Source organism: Artemia franciscana, chromosome 10 (assembly GCF_032884065.1).
Source record: "Artemia franciscana chromosome 10, ASM3288406v1, whole genome shotgun sequence".
Taxonomy (NCBI): Eukaryota; Metazoa; Arthropoda; class Branchiopoda; order Anostraca; family Artemiidae; genus Artemia; species Artemia franciscana.
In genome coordinates, this window is record NC_088872.1 from 27,621,814 (window position 1) to 27,634,559 (window position 12,746).

At 35.2% G+C, this 12,746-nt stretch overlaps 1 protein-coding gene across 2 annotated transcripts in view; it reads left to right on the forward strand.

Moving 5' to 3' along the window:
• Positions 1 to 4,355: 4,355 nt before the first annotated feature.
• LOC136032014 (NADH dehydrogenase [ubiquinone] flavoprotein 1, mitochondrial-like) overlaps positions 4,356 to 12,746 on the forward strand; it is a 41,398-nt gene continuing 33,007 nt past the window's right edge. Inside the window, exon 1 of one of the 2 annotated variants that reach the window (XM_065712083.1) lies at positions 4,356 to 4,444. The gene's annotated coding sequence lies outside the window, so the exon portion shown is untranslated. Of the gene's footprint in view, positions 4,466 to 12,746 lie in introns of both variants that reach the window. The other variant, XM_065712084.1, reaches the window with a different exon arrangement.

Genomic DNA, 12,746 nt, shown 5'->3' on the forward strand with positions numbered 1-12,746 from the left:
AAGACAATGTCAATTGAAAACGAGCAGAAATTAACTTAAAACTTTTTCCACAAAACTAAAACTATTTCAAAGAGAAGTAAAGATCGACATTAGGCCAAGGGCGGGCAGAATTGAAGTCAAATAATAATTCAAGCTTAAAACGAATATGAATCACTATCAATATATAAATGAAACCAAAACGAACAGCTATCACAATTAATAATTAGTTTGAACTTAAAACTAACAGGAACTACCACAAACAGGAGTAGCGCTATAGCAAAAACTTAATATGTTTTAAGCATTTTTTTCTTTTATGAAAATAAAGGATTAATAAATCTCAGATTACTGGGACCCTCAGGAATAAATACGAATTTATATACTGCCAATATAATATTCATTACTACTTTTCAGTAATCTTGGTTATTATAGTGGTCTTCTTTCTTTTCTGTTGATATTATGACAAATCAAAACATACAACTCGAAATACAAACTGTTTTCAGTAAAGCGAAAGTGACGTTCTGGTCTTTAGAAGGCTTAGCCCTACTCCTGTTTTTGGTAGTTTGTGTTTGTATTAAACGTTACTTGGTTATTTATTACAGTCCCTGTTTGTTTGGGTTGTATTCAGTTATTGATAGTTTTTATGTTCCGTTTAAGCTTGAATCAGTATTTTACTATTATTCGACGAATTTGTTTCTGCTTGTCTTTGGATTAATATAGCTCTTTACTTTTCTCTGAAAAGCTTTCTTTGTGGATTTTTCTTTGATTAATCAAAATGAAAACATCTGACATCACAACATTATACTATTGAGAATAAAAATTATAGGAAATATGTGATACGTTACCATAATTTTTTTATTTCTAATGAGTTAAATTACAAATTCTAAAGATAATCATTTAAATACTTTACGAAAAGAGCTTTGTATGCCTCCCATTGAAGTTTTTTCATCCCAGCAGCCCTAAGGATGACGTTTAATCTCTTTTAATGTTCCAAACGGTTGATTAATTTTGTAATCTGGCTCATCGAAATTGATACACCAAAGATGACGTTTATATCGAACCAGAGATTTGAGAAAGACAGCAATCAAAAAGTTCTTGGTAACGAACTTTACTGAGGAGCGATGCGATTCAATAGAAGCCGAAACTCTAAAAAATGGAACTTTGATATCAATAGATATATCAAAAGAGTCGGCTTATTATGCTAAATCCAAATACATAAGATTCATTAAGTTTTGTGCTACTAATCAAAAGCTACGACCATGAAAAAATTGCCTGATTTCCAAAAAAGGAGAAAAGGACCCCTAAACGTCAAGATACCTTAATAAATTCTCACCATCACATTCAGCATATCAGAGGACCCTATTGTAGAGATTTCAATCTTCAATCTGCAAAATGTAGAAGTTAGCATTTTTTGCTAGAAGAAAAATCACGGATGTGTGTTTATTTGTTTATTTCCCTAGGGTTGTTACCCTATAATATCGAAAGAGGGCTCATTTGATCAGAAGTCAAAAGTTGTAGGGCTCTTTTTAAGTGACCGAAAACATCACACCACTATTTCCCCTAAAGTCTGCTCAAAATTTTGAGATTGCCATCTAATGCAACATAGTTGAAACGTTCAAAAACTATGCCTTTGGGGATCAAAAGACCCACTATAGCTTTTGGTAAATGGGCTGTAAGTACTAAGTTATGTGATTTGCCAATCGCTCACCTATAGTATTTGTTATTGGGAGATATATGTTATTTATTTTGGAAGGGCGGATTCTTTTACGGGGGGATTTTACACAGAGAAAGTTTACATTGGGAAGGAAAGTTTCTGGGGGAATTTTACAGGAGAAATTTTAGACAGGGAAATAGGATATTCTGGCTTTGTTTGAAAAACGATCAGGAATTAAATAAAAAATACAAGTTTTTTAAATTGAAAGTAAGGAGCAACATTGAAACTTAAACCGAACAGAAATTATTCCGTATATTACAGGTTCTGTCCCCTCCTCAATATCCCGATCCTTACGGTAAAGTTTGAATTTTTGTCGCTACTTTGAGAACGACTCTTAAAACATGAGGGCCGTTTTAATAAGAATTAAATAAAAAAACAAGTTTTTTTTAACTGAAAGTAAGTAGCGACATTTTGAAACGAACAGAAATTACTTCGTATATGAAAGAGGCTGCTTCCTCATCAACGCCCCGCTCTTTACGCTAAAGTTTGACTCTTTCTCTCAATTCTTCTTTTTAAAACAGTAAAAAACTTTAGCGTAAAGAGCGGAGTGTTGATGAGGAAGCAGCCTCTTTCATATACGAAGTAATTTATGTTCGTTTAAAATGTCGCTTCTTACTCTCAGTTAAAAAAACTGTTTTTTTATTTAATTTCTGAACGTTTTTGAATCAATGCATGTTTTGATTTTGGCTCTCCGCAGAGGAATAATCAAAACGAAATTTGCATTTTTTTTTTTTTTGGCTAAATGGCTTTCTCATAATTTTGATCAAATGATTTTGAAAAAAAGAGTGGGGGAGGAAGCCCAGTTGCCCTCCGATTTTTTGGTTAATTAAAAAGGCAACTAGAACTTTTAATTTTTTACGAATCTTTTTATTAGTAAAAGGTTTACGTAACTTATAAATTAGCTTACGTAAAGAACTTTTGTATTCTCATGTTTTTATTACATATATGAGGGGGTTTGCCCCCTCGTCAGTAACTCACTCTTTACACTAAAGCTTAAATTTTGTCCCAATTCATTAAGAATGACCCCTGAATCACAAAAGCCGTAGAATAATAGTTGAAATTACTAAAAATACTTTAGCGTAAAGAGCGAGGTATTAAGAGTTTTTGTGAGCCCCTCATATCGGTAATAATTTCTGTTTGTTTTAAGTTTTAATGTCCTTACTTCCAGCTGAAAAAACTTTTTCATATTTATTTTTTCATTGTTTTTTTAAATAATGCTAGTAAATCCTGCGCTCCCTTCATGGAAATTTTCTTCCCCCATGATAAATTATCGATGGAAAGTTCCCCCAGAATATCTCCCTCTTCTCAACCCCTCCCCCAACCAAAAAATCCTCCTGAAAACGCCTGTACACTTTCCAATAACCATTACTATATGTAAGCACTGGTCAAAGTTTGTAACCTGTTGCCCCTCCCACGGGGACACTAGGGGAGTAAGTCGTCCCCAAAGACATAGTTATAAGGTTTTTCGACTACGCTGAATTAAATGGCTATCTCAGAATTTTGATCCGTTGAATTTGGGAAAATAATTGGCGTGGGAGGGGGCCTAGGTGCCCTCCAATTTTTTGGTCAGTTAAAGAGGGCACTAGAACTTTTCATTTCCGTTAGAATGAGCCCTCTCGCAACATTCTAGGACAACTGGGTCGATACGATCACCCCTGGGAAAAAAAAAACAACAAAAAAACAAATAAACACGCATCCGTGATCTGCCTTCTGGCAAAAAATACAAAATTCCACATTTTTGTAGATAGGAGCTTAAAACTTCTACAGTAGGGTTCTCTGATACGCTGAATCTGATGGTGTGATTTTCGTTAAGATTCTATGACTTTTAGGGGGTGTTTCCCCCTATTTTCTAAAATAAGGCAAATTTTCTCAGGTTTGTAACTTCTGATGGGTGAGACTAAACTTGATGAAACTTATATATATTCTCCTGATGAGCCCTCATGTTGGGTGTTGCCTCTGAATTATTTGTCTATATTATTTTTTCTATTGTTTGGTAAAAGACGACTTATACTTATTGACGACATGACTGCCTGTCCATGGATTATTCTTTATGGTTGATTGTGTGTGGCTATGCTGTTTGACCTGTGTGATTGTATGGATGAGTAGGGTTAAGGCCTCATTCAAGTGTTTGTCTATATTAATCACTAGTTTAGGAAAACAGTCTTCCTTTTCTCCTTCTGTCTCTCTCTTTTTTTTTGTGTGTGTTTGTGCTGTTGCATTGGTGATTTCTCTTTTCATGATATTTAAAATCAGCATTAAAATACGATTCTTTTGATGTAGCTATTGGTATCAAAATTTTTTTTTTTTTAGAGTTTTGGTACTATTGAGCTATAGTACCTTTCCTGCCTTTTTCTCATGTTATCCGTCATTTTATCATGTTATCCTGTCCATGGATTATTCTTTATGGTTGATTGTGTGTGGCTATGCTGTTTGACCTATGTGATTGTATGGATGAGTAGGGTTAAGGCCTCATTCAAGTGCTGGTCTATATTAATCACTAATTTAGGAAAACAGTCTTCCTTTTCTCCTTCTGTCTCCTTTTTTTTTTTTCTTTTTTTTTTTTTTTTTTTTTTTTTGTGTTTGTGCTGTAGCATTGGTGATTTCTCTTTTCATTATACATTATCTACTCATATCACCATCTACTTTTTTTAATACAATAGATGCCGTTATTTTTCTTATATAACTTATCTAAAGAGAAAAATCAGCAGTAAAATAAACTAGGCAATAAGTGTTTGGAGATTGTGTGATTTCAAGGTGAAAAAGATTTCTGTAAACGTAAGAATAAAAATTAAAGGGTTAAGAGAAGTACTAATCATGGAGTTGAGGATAGCTAGACTAATCTAAGGACAGTTTTGCGTGACCGACTTCACGTTATGCAACTATGGCTAGGCCTATTTGGCTCCTTATTGGGCCTAAGCCTGCAGCATTAAGATTAGCCTAATGTGTAATGATAGGCCTGGTGGGCTAAGGTTTGCTATAAACCAGAAATTATACGGAAAAAACAAAAATATAGCCTACTGCATAAACAGGCCTAATCTTTTTGTGGCTGACCACATCTAAAGAAAACCTGGCATAAAATATAAGTAGCTTCATTGTATTTATTATTTTATATTCTTTCTTAATATCTTGGTTGCTTTTCTGATAGTTCACCTTCGCCTCAGATGGTCCAAGATTTAGCCCAAGGGTATTCAAAAAGCTAAAAGAAAAGACTGAAGCAATCAAATTCTCTCCCCCCACCCTAGGATTTGATGAAATTATGACACCAGTGCTGCCCATGCAAAAATGCAGTTTCCCTTGTTGTTGAAGGTAGGGCTGTAACTTCCCTAGGCCTATTTGGTGTTTTCAACAAATTTGATTCATATGGTGTACTTTTGTTTTGTTGTGATATTATTTTTGAGGGGTCTTATGCTGCTAAGATTCATGAAAATAGTAATTATCATGTCTGAATTAGTTACAAACAGCAATTTCTTTCTCATTAGACAGTTTTTTAAACACCTTAAATCACAGCTTGGAGCAATATAAGGATTTTCCATCCTTGTGATGCTCCAGTGATAAAAAAATTTGTTTGGTGTAGATTTTGGTTGTTGATCTAGATTCTTGTGGAGCACTCTGCAGCTTTCCAATTGTAAAGGAACTCCTGGGCAGAGCCACTCCTTATCAAGATGGGATTTGAATGTGTTGGTTGAAACTGATTCCACAGATTGATGACTCTTTGGCTAAAGAAATGACTTCTATGTCTACTTGTGGGATGCTGAATTGGGAGCTTCATTGAATGTCCTCTAGTACTAGAATGCAAGGACTGTGCAAAGAGACTCGGAAGGGTGTTTTTATATAGGATTTTTTTGGTTAAAATCATATAATGCCTTTCCCTTTGGTATGTCAGTATTTTCAGCTTCAAATGATGTAGTCTTTCTTCATACAGAAATTTATTCATGCTGCTAATAATCTTAGTGGCATGACACTAATAATAATAATAATAATTTATTTTTGACCCACTACAAAAAATCAAAGCGGAGTACCAATAAAAGAAACAAAACAAACACTACACAAAACAAAAAACAAGAAACTAAAGCAAACAAGTAAGGCCCCCATGGGTGGGCAGACACTGGACATCCTCAAGCAACTTCTTATCTTTTTAAAAAAAAGGGGCTGCCAATGACATTCTGACCTCTGGACGTGGTCATACAAGCACCTTATTTAACTTCACAAAAACTTTTGGGTGTCAGCTAGAGATGGTTCTTTTTATGATACAAAGAGATTTATTTGCAGAAAATGAAACAGACTTAGCATGGCTGCTAAACTTTAATTGGTGATCAACAGTAACCCCAAGATCTCTTTCATCAGAAATAGCAGAAAGGAAGTTGTCTTGAAGGAAATACTTATGATGCTTGTTGTGTTTGCCAAAATTGCAAACACAACCAAGCATGGTTACTATGGGCTGTTTTGTGCCCTTTTTGGGGGTTCAAAAGGAAATTGGTCCTAGAAGCAGCTGTTGAATTCAGAAAGAAAATAAGAAAGGTATCAAGTGATGTATTGACTTTCATCCTAGCCAAACTATGTGAAGATTTACATATTAACTGGTTGATAATGCAGTAAGTGCATTTATCAAAGAAGATATGGTGCTTCATGGGATGAAAAACAATAAAAAATATAGCTTACCATTTTGGACTATATCTGGGACTATCAGCAAGGTGGGGTACATTGTAAGAATAAAACCATAATATTTAGCACAAGCATGTCTAGTTGTGCTACTTTTAGTTTATTAGCAGTTTTACTTTAGATATGGTCAACCTGAACAAATTTTACTCTGTTATCACACTAAATTTTTCATTCACTGCTCTTTCTAGACATTATAATTGCTGCTGTTACAACTGCATATCAGGCCCTGTATGACCAGATATAGGTAAATTTAGAGTTGTTTTTCCCCATTTTTTTTTTGCTAGTTAGAAGGTAAAAACACCACCAGAGGCATCTTTTTATGATATTTCCAAACTAATTGCTTCCTTTGCAAGTTTTATTTGAGCGTGTAATGGAATTCCTAATTCAAAACCTTGTTCCTTATTAGAAAATGTAAAGCAGAAGTTTTGAAAACTACCATACAACAATCATAACTGCTCACTTATCTCATCCTGAAAATCACGTCACTTAACCCCTCTCTGATGGACATCTATGTATTTCAACCATGATTCCAACTAGCCTGTATTTTTACATATATATTTTATATTTTAATATATATATATTTTTTAAAAGCACAAATCCTTTTTTCTTCATCATTTAAAAGTGGATGATAATCAATTGGTAGGAAGAAAAGAGTTGTGCTATTTTGAAACATAATGTGAATGTTTATAGGTGCTTGTATCTGGTGAGGGGGATAAGTGAAGCATTGTTCCCTTGTTATTGATATAAATAAACACATATGATTGTTTAGAAGTGTTTTTCAGAGTTTTGATAACCATTTTCTTCTACCAGCAAATAACAAGGTTTCAGTTCAAGGACTCAAAATAATATTTGCAAAGGATTTGGTTAGCAATCTCTATTTAGGAAGAATAATAGAAGACACATCAAGCCATACTTTGGCATTCAAGCTATGTAAGTAATAGAAAAAAAAAACTTCAGATTTACCCAGATATAGACCTAGGAAGTAGGACTAGGCTATATGAAAGTTTGCCAATTTGTATGTTTGTAATTATTTTTGTATTTATTACTTATCAACTGTTGCTTCATAATACCAAATAAAGCCAATCTGTGAAAAGAAACAAAATCAGCAAACTTCTGTGCATAGCTTAGAGGTAGCCTATTGTCTGACCCTGTTAGGGTGGGGGGCTGACATGCACTTGAAAAGCCAACAATTATTATATGTGGAAAGACTAATGAATGAAGAATCTAATGGTATGTATGTTTCTTTTTTCAAGGCCTTTCTGATTTCTGGCCTATACCATAATAAAATAATAACCTCCAATTGGATATTTCACAAAATTATTATGATAAATTACCTAAATTGTGTCAGCTTTAATTAGGCCAAGTAAAATAATCACTTTCTGTGAGAAATTTTCAGTAGATTTATGTTGTGAGGCATTAATCATTTAAAAAAATGACCATAAATGTTCAAATGTTTTTTTCAGCTAGGAACTATGATCACTGCTTTTGTAATAGTGTTCAAGCCCTGCTCATTTATAGGAATGGATGTGCTATTCATGTATTGGAAAAAAATTTGGTAATGCTTTTAATATATAACTGTAGATGGATGGGTCAGTGGAATATTATTCAAATAAATGAAGCGAAAATATGCATAATCTTTGGACTCGCCAACATATTTACCTCAAAATGCTGGGGGGACTGGCCATTGAGGTGTCAATATTGCTTTTGTTAGACCAGTTCATTTTTGTGAATCTGGGTCACACCAATGTAAAATGACCTAGAAACTAGTCTACAAAACATTTCAGTGGGTGATCATGACACATCCACCTAGCAAAATCAGAACATATCTGTTAGATCAATTCAAGTCATTTAGACCACACTTTAAATTTTATTTTTTATTCATTGCTGAAGACTCAAAATCAAAGTAAAAAGGAAATTGAGCAAAAAGAAGGCAAAAAGACAATAAAAGAAAATCGAGCAAAAAGATAATACAAGAGCATAATATTCAGTCTCTGAACTTTTCTGATGGCAAACAAATCAATGACATTTTCTGTTTTTGGCAGTTTGTTCCTGTATGTTTGCATAAACAACAGCGCTTCCCACCTCTCCTCCAACATTGTGCTTCTCACTGAAGAACATATCCTGTCAATCTTGGTGGACATTCTTTCTGCCTTACATGTCGCCACTGGAAGCATTGCAAGAATTGTGAGCAAAACAAAGATGTTTGGGAAAATCTAATCCTGGCAGCTATTGAGAGCTCAAAATGGCCATCTTTGGCTTCTCTGTTGCAACATGTGACCAGTGGGTCTTCTGGATCTCGAATTCCATGTTCAAGTGTGTCTGTATATCACTGAAAAGGTCCTTGTACTTCTTGTATCCTTCCTTGAGATTGTCCCAACTCTTGCTATGGATAACTCCTGGGATTAATTATGACAGTTTTGCAGCATTAGCAAAATGGGAGCCAAATCTTCCTGTGAAATCAAGTAGCATGGCATCCAAGGTTGGGATGAATGCTGCTATTCTGCAGTGGCTTCCTAGATCCATATTTGGAACTCCTGTTGGGTAGACAGAGCGCAAGGCTATGCACAGTTTGACAACTTTCATGGCAACATCAATGTTTTCTGTGGTGTTCTCTACTGCTGTATTAGAGAGACTGGAACTCAGTTTCTGCATGGGCTTGCATATCTTTTAATGTTGCTTTTATGCTGCTTATGAGTCTTACAGCTCTCACAAGACTACCATCCTTTTGTTGAAGTGGCTCTGCTAATGGTTTCATAACATATGAAAATAAATTCAAGAAGGTCCGTCCAATCCACCTGTCTTATATCTTAATGCAGGAACGCTTTACATATGCTTTACTGCTAGCCTACCAGTCCTGCCAGCCTTCCATCTTGTGCAGAGCAGAAATAAGGACCAATGAATGTCTCAGCTTTAGCATTGTCTGACATCAGATGTTTTTTTCAGAAGTTTTGTTTGTTAGACACTTCAGCTGAAATGAGAAAATATTTGTTGTACAGCATCTTCGGCATTCTGTTGAATTGAGATGGAAACTATCTTTGAGCACAAAAGATTGGTGGTATGCCTAACACATTGAAAATAATCAGCCAGTTGACTTTGACGTTTTGTTTCAACAGTAGCAACATTATCCAAACTTGACATGCCATCAGCTTTGTCATAACCTTGGCTGACACACTTTGTCATGTCTAAGCTGGATTCAGTGATCAAACACTTCATGGTAATGGACTGTAATAAAGACCACCTGGCTCAATAGTAACCAAAACCCTAAAAAACAGAAGTTCAGCGTTCGGACTCGCCAATAAATTCCTATATTTTAATGCATTCCTATAAAATGCCTATATTTTGGCTGAAATCCTATTGTTCCTATATTTTCGGTTGAAGAGTACTAAGAACATTGCTCATGATTTGCAATTCTCACTACTCGTTAAGTGAGCCAAGATGTGCTTACTTAAGATTTTCTTTGCTTTTGACTCTCCTTGTAGACTTTGCTGTCTTTTGGTGTAGATCGATAATTAATTACAACTATTGAGCTGTTTGAACTTAACTAATGCTTTGTGTTGGGCTTAGATAAGATCAGATTTATTTATCATGAAATACACACACAATATTACATTTTACTATTCCCCCAAAGAAGGGGGAATCTTTGGCCTGTAAAGAAGGGGGAAGATAAACAAGTCAATTACTCAGAGAAGAAGAAAAAAATAAAACAATCACTTAGAGAGAGAAGAGCAAAAAGGAGAATAAAATAAAAACTATAGAAAACAAAACCAAATAGACTAATAGATTGAATAGACTAAATTAATTTAGTAGATCGGTAGATTAAATAGACTCAAACGATATATATATATATATATATATATATATATATATATATATATATATATATATATATATATATATATATATATATATATATATATATATATATATACTTCTAAGAAGCCAAAGAATTTTTAACAATTTTTTTTAACAAACCAAATGAGTGGCACCTTCGAGCTGATTCAGGCAACTTATTCCACCCAATATGACTTGCAATTAAAGGATTAAAATCTGACCTTACACAAGGAGTAAAAGGAACTTGAATATGATTTTTGGTATTGTGAAGATTATAATTATTCTGATCAGAGGTGAAAGATAGCAGAACACTTAGGCGATGAGGGAGGTCACCATGAAGCTAAGAAAAAGTAAAACATGCACACAAAAGAAAAAAATTAATATATTTTTTATTTATAAAATATAAAGCAAACTGCTTCTGCCTGGGCTACACTGTTGTGCTGACTTAGTGGCCCATGCTTTGTTTTTTTTTGCATGTTGGGGCTGTCTAAATTTGCAAAGATCAGTATATAGGCTAGCAGTTTCTGCTTAATGAGACTGGAGTTCTTGCAACCAGACGTTGCAACCAAGACCAGGCGTTAATGTCTGAGCGCGTTCTGGATGCGAGACTCATGGTATAGGCATGTTGATACTTTCTGGAGGAAAAACAGAACGGTTTGTTATTACAGAAGAACTGTTGAATCTTGCACATTCTGCTCAGTCTTGGTATCAACAATATCAGGATGAAAAGAAAAAAGAAGAGCTATCCGAGAAGGAGAAAGCAGCTTTCTAAGAGGACAACAAGCGGAAGTCGCGGGAGGTCCGTGACAAAAAGAAAGAAATAGAAGACCTGGAAAGCAAAAAGAAAAAAACTTAGAGCATCAGAGCAAGAAAAGAGAACAGTAGCAGTTACTCTACTTCAGGAAGCAGCCAACAGAATGAAAAAGGCTGCCGATTCCAAGAGTTCCATAGAATTGCCCTAGCTGTTTCTTTGCTCAAAGGAGCTGTGAAGTTCAGAACAAGTGAAAAAGAGTAGATGGTGGACTCTTCGAGAATGGAGCAGTCTCTTGCAAAGACAAAAACTGACCTCGTTGAAATTGATACCCAAGAGTGATTCCAAGTATTTTAACTGTATCAGTTGTTGGCACTTATCCCAAAGACTTCCAAACCCTATATTTGGGCTCGGGAAATCCTATAAAAATAGGCAGTCATCTTCAGCAAGTCCCAATAAGGCTTGAAAGGCATTGACTACAGCAATAAGATCTTGTCAGATTACACAATTCTTTTTTGATTTGTATACATAACATCACACAACTGCCCTGAGTTCCCTTGTCTGTCTATTGGTGGGTTTGTCAGTAAGGGAAAAACCAAACTCTTGCTGTGTTTGCTTTTCTAACTACTTTAGACCTCATAAGTTCTCAAATCGTCCCAATTAGTTCATTTTGGATCTGCTTACTAGTATATTTTGCGTTTCGAGGTGCAGTATCTAGAAGTCCTTGAAGCAGCAAATAGCCCCCCCCCTCCCTGAACACAATACCGTAGCAAGTGACATAAATTTGTCTTACACCCCCCCCCCCCCTCCCACTGCTATAGGCACAGCTAACCACCCTCCACTGCTATCGGAGGCTCTCATCATGACACAAATGCTACACGAAAGCTCCTCGTATTCTTGGTGATAGATCACCGCAAGTCAGGGATACAGGGTAAGAAGCTCAATATTAGGTCAATGAGTAACTTCACTCCCCTTTTGCCTTTGCATAGAAGTTGAAAGTTCTGCTTGGTTCTTTGGCTTCCATCTTTTGTTGAGAAAAAAACGTGATTTCTCCAGATGCTACTTAGTTTTTTTTTCTTGGAGTATCACTGTAAAACCGAGGTCTGAGGAGGGCGCAATCCCCATGTAAAGCGAGGAAGCAGTACTGCTACTTGGCTGTTCATGCTCCTGAAATGAAATCAAAAGTGAAAGACAAAGTAATGTTTTTTTTTCTTTTGAAAGAAAATTCTTTTAAAAATATGCTAGTGAAGGTAGACGATCCAAAATAATGATGTTTCTTGGGGCCTTTTAGCCCTTTCAGACCTAGTAAGTAGAAAATATGTAGGGTGAGGGTATGTATTGAAGAGGCCATATATTTTGTTGGTTTAGAACCTGTAACAAAAATTCCGGCAACAAAAGGCTTTATTTTTTTATGCTAATAACAAAAGATAAGTCATCATCAACTATCATCAGCCAAAAAAGCCGGACTTTCCGACCATTTAGGTACTAAATCACTAAAGGAATCATGACACAATTTTTTGACAACCAGTATGCGCATACTATGTTTTAATTTAGTTCAGCAATCCCCTCAACATCCCCTAAAAGTTTCATCTTAATGCCCTTAGCCTTAGTAGTAGTAGTGGCAGCAGTAGTACTAGTATTAGCAGTAATATTAATAACAGTAGTTGTAGAAGTAGTAGCATGCACATAATATCGTTTGGTTAATTCAATGTCCCCCTCAACTTGTCCTGAAAGTTTCAACTTAATGCCTATTATGCTCGTGAGATAATGTTGATGCGCCTCTTCGACAACCAGCATTCACGTCGTGTGTTTTGA